We start from the raw sequence: 5,204 nt of genomic DNA on the forward strand, positions 1-5,204 counted from the left end.
AAACGTGGGCAAAAGCAGAAAAGTCTATTAATTTGATAACTTATATAATTTTTATTTTTATAACTAATAGAATAATTAAGTAAATGCACCACATTGTAGCTAAAATTTGGTAATAAGCGCATTATGGAAAATCTCGAGAATATTTTGGAAACTCTTTATGACATCCGAAATCAATTAAATCAATACTCTCAAACGAGTGTTGATAAAAATTCATTCGGTCAATCTTGGATCACGAATGACGAAACAATAACTGGTTGTGAAATCTGTGGAGATTATCACTCAACATGGGAATGTTTTTATTACGTTCCTATGGAAAATTACGCACCCATGGAACCTGAATGGAATGATTATGAGGAATACAATTCAAATTGGGATTATTCCCAAGAATATTTCCAAACTCAACAACCAGAGGACGAGGAAAATTGTGTTTTTGAAAATTTTTTAGATTCTATGAAAATCAAACTCGAAAAACTTGACGCTCAAAATGAACAAATGAGAGAGTTTGCAAATAGGCAAGCTGAAACTCTATCAGATTACACACGTATTAATCTGAGGAGTATTGTGCAAGAAAATCCCATATCATCAAATTTTGATGAATTCGAGAGCTCCGAAATCACCAATTATCCCGATGATACTTTTTATTCAGCTTTACCAATTTCACAACATATCGACACATTAGCCTCTACCAACGAAATCAATGATCCATCAATGGATGAAGAAGAAGAAGTAAGGGTGACAAATTGGTACTCTTGGAAAAACGATAACGTTGAAAATTTTACCCCCAAGACCAACATGGTGGGACCGATTAATGAAGAAGAATTTACTTTGATCCCGAAATTCACCATTCCACAACCTTCCAACCCAATATTCTCAATAGACGAGTCATCTACCAAAGATGAACTACAAGTTGTAATAGATATTGACACCTCGAATTTCAACCAATTGGGTAATAGAGGTGAAAACTTTGATCCCGAGAATAAACAGAAGGAAATGTTAGGAATTATCCACCCTATAGAAATATGTATGTCGGTGTATATCGATCCATTTGACCAAGAACCAGAAAAGAGATATATCAATTTACTAAAAGCTACACTTAAAAAAGAATTAAGTAGTGACGATCGGGTGGGTCTAAACTTTAAACCCATTAATATATTTTATACCATCCGAGATGTAAATAACTGGCTCACTATTTTAATTCGTGGAACTTATTCTACCGACTTCACATGTCATCAGCTAACCCCACTTAACGTTAAATTCGGAGTTCGGGTTAGTGCATAACTCGTTAATAAACATGCATAATAAGTTAGGGTAAAAGACGCATTTTCAAAAATTAACAAACAGTTCAGAAAAGCAACCGTTTTTGAAGAAAAACATGTGTGATAAAACAAGAAGGAATGAACGATGAGGCGCGCCATCTATCATTTGATGAGCTTTGTAATTACAAACTGGGTATTTTCAATCACTTTTCTACACTAATCACCCTCATGAATTTATAATTATAGCCTGATTTTATGCAAATGAGGGCATTGCATGATCTCAAGTGTGGGGAAGGGTTATAAATTCTCTCGGGTTTATACTTGGCTTATTTTCTAAATATTGTGAAAATTTTAAAATTTTTCAACTAAATGAATTCAAAATCATGTTTATACATATTTATGAACGATAAAACTAGGTGTTAATGCCGAAATTATCGTTACCTCGAAAAGGACATAAATTGAGAAACACCCTAAAACACTTGAATTCATTTAAAATGGAATAAAGGAGAATAAAAAGGCAAAGAAAGAAACTAAGTGTGGGGAGAATGTACCAAGTTATTCAATTAAAAACTATCTATCACATGTTTCTGTAAAGTTATTGCAGGTGCTTTTGTTTTGGACTAAATTAACTGTTTTACTCGATTTATTGTAATACATTTGAAAGAAAAGATGGATCTACACGATGAATCAATTCCATCATTAAGAGGAAGTAAAGTCTTCCGAAAAAGACACGTGCTTCTTGATTTAGGTCAAGAAGTTGTCGTCCAGACCAGCTGTAGGTTGACGAAAAATCTAGAAAAGTCATCTCTAAAATCAGCAGGAAATCAACGGACCTCAGCATCAAACAGGGTCGCCAAGTGGTTAGACTTATCCTAACCATGAGAGGATCTGTCTTGTAAAATGGGGAGGGCATCGTGCAAATTAGCTTGATAAGACTAATGAATCAGACCCCCAGAAAGGATAATCTCCTTAAAGATTAAAAATCAGCATTTAAGCCTGATATTACTCAATCCTTGAGATTGACTTTAAAGATTGAGAATTACAAACTCATGGAATTCAATGATATCTAAACTCGAGCTTGAACGAGAAAATATTTTGATCAAATTAAAACCGATTTGTTTTCTGAAAACCCATTTTTAATGCGTTCATTACCATTGAACGTAAAATCCTAGGAATTCACCTAGAATTCATTAGGTCACCTGAACCAAATCGGGTGTCAACCGTAAGAACGGTGGTTACATAGCATGGTCAAAGACAGGACCTTGTGCCAGACCGAAAAACTATAGGGTGATCTTTACTATTGCTCCTACAAAGGATAGTAATTGCATCCGACACGTTGTAGACCATGAATATCTGCATGTCATTAGACATCGCCTTAACAGTTGCTTGTTCAACGCTTTCCTTTATAACCGGACGGTAGTTTACCGAAAGGTAATATACGGAGCAAGTATACTGGATGTGTGCTTTCCTAATACAAGGTTAGCAAGTGGGTGACACAAAACCGCAAGTTTTAAGCTAAAATTTTCAAATCTGAAACTCACAAAACCCACCAAAACAATTTGCAAACACCGGTGAAGGGTTATTCCGGAAAACTTATCTAGGATAAAAGCTAGATTGAATTTTCAAAAGATCAAATGTTTTCATAAAGATCCAATTTCCTTAAAGGATCTAAATTTTTATAGTCATGTGAGACTGTAAACCACAACGTTACTACCATTGTTCATACCGCCGTATAGAAATCACTGATGTACAAAGTGTGAAGAATAAAGAAGTGATTCGTGTGATTTAATTTCAAGTTCTGTATTGCTTGAGGACAAGCAACGTTCAAGTGTGGGGATATTTGATAGTGCTCCAAATGAACATATATTTAGTAGCAATATCCTCCCAAAATGTAAATTATTTAGTTATAATTGTCCTATTTTAAGTTGTAATCATTTATATTAAATAAGTGCGAAGACAAAAGGGCAAAAATGACGATTTGAAGACGCAAATGACCAAAAAGCTCAAATATACAAGATACAATCCAAGTGGTTCAATTTGTTGATGAGAAACGTCTAAAAATGACAAAAGTACAACTTGCGGAACGCAAAGTACAAGATATTAAATTATACGAAAAGACATTCGAAAATCCGGAACCGGGACCTGAGCCAACTATCAACGCCCGATGCAACGGACCAAAAATTACAAGTCTACTATGCACAAGAATATAATATAATATTTAAATAATTATATAAATTATTTATATATTTTATATTATATTAAATAGTGTTGGCAAACTGAAAAAAAATGAATGTGAGCTGGTGCCAGACACCATGCGATCGCATGGCCAGAAGGCACATATCCCATGCGATCGCATGGCCCGAAAAAGTTGGTCAGGTCCTATAAATAGCCAGCTTATTCGATGAGTTTTAAACATAATAATAATAATACTCCTCTAATAATAATAAATATATATATATATATATATATATATATATATATATATATATATATATATATATATATATATATATATATATATATATATATTATAGTATAGGGTAGTTTTATATTAGATTAGTTTGGGTTATGTAAAGGTTATTTTATGGGTTTTAAAGTTGAAGTTCTGTCCGTGTAACACTACGCGATAAATAATCAATGTAAGCTATGTTCTCCTTTTTAAATTGATGTCTCGTACTTAAGTTATTATTATGCTTATTTAAGACGAAGTAATCATGATGTTGGACTAAAAATAATTAAAATTGGGTAATTGGACTTTGTACCATAATTGGGGTTTGGACAAAAGAACGACACTTGTGGAAATTAGACTATGGGCTATTAATGGGCTTTATATTTGTTTAACTAAATGATAGTTTGTTAATTTTAATATAAAGATTTACAATTGGACGTACCTATAAATAACCATATACACTCGATCGGACACGATGGGCGGGGTATTTATATGCACGAATAATCGTTCATTTAACCGGACACGGGAATGGATTAATAGTCTATGGAATTATTAAAACAGGGGTGAAATTATGTACAAGGACACTTGGTGTAATTGTTAACAAAGTATTAAAACCTTGGGTTACACGCCCTCGATATCCTAGTGTAATTATTAAACAAAGTATTAAGACCTTGTTAAAGTTTAAGTCCCCAATTAGTTGGAATATTTGACTTGGGGTATAAGGATAATTTGACGAGGACACTCGCACTTTATATTTATGACTGATGGACTGTTATGGACAAAAACCAGACGGACATATTGAATAATCCAGGACAAAGGACAATTAACCCATGGTAATAAACTAAAATCATCACGTCAAACATCATGATTACGGAAGTTTAAATAAGCATAATTATTTTATTGTATTTTTCATCGTACTTTTATTTACTCGCTATTTTATTTAACGTCATTTATTTATTGTCATTTATTTTTCGCTACTTTAATTATTATCATTAGGTTTTAATTGTAACTTAAAATATAAAATCGACAAACCAGTCATTAAACGGTAAACCCCCTTTTATATATTATTAATATAATATATTTTGTACAAATATAATTGTTTAAAAATATAGTGTAAAATAAGCCAGCTCCCTGTGGAACGAACCGGACTTACTAAAAACTATACTACTCTACGATTAGGTACACTGCCTATAGTGTTGTAGCAAGGTTTAGGTATATCCCCTCTGTAAATAAATAATTAAAACTTGTGTAGTTTGTATCGCTTTTCGTACTAAAAATATATAGTATTTTCGTACCCCCACGCTGCACACATCACTAATTCATGTACATGAGATGAAAACTATCAACTACAAATTCATGAGAACTATCAACCACCAATTCATGTACATGAGATGAGAACTATTTCACGTTTGGTGTGATAAGAGTTCATGTATGAAACATTAAATTATACTCTATAATTAATTTGTTTCACACCATGAAGTCACGTGAATTCTTGTAAT

Source organism: Rutidosis leptorrhynchoides, chromosome 11, assembly GCF_046630445.1.
Source record: "Rutidosis leptorrhynchoides isolate AG116_Rl617_1_P2 chromosome 11, CSIRO_AGI_Rlap_v1, whole genome shotgun sequence".
NCBI classification, from domain to species: domain Eukaryota; kingdom Viridiplantae; phylum Streptophyta; class Magnoliopsida; order Asterales; family Asteraceae; genus Rutidosis; species Rutidosis leptorrhynchoides.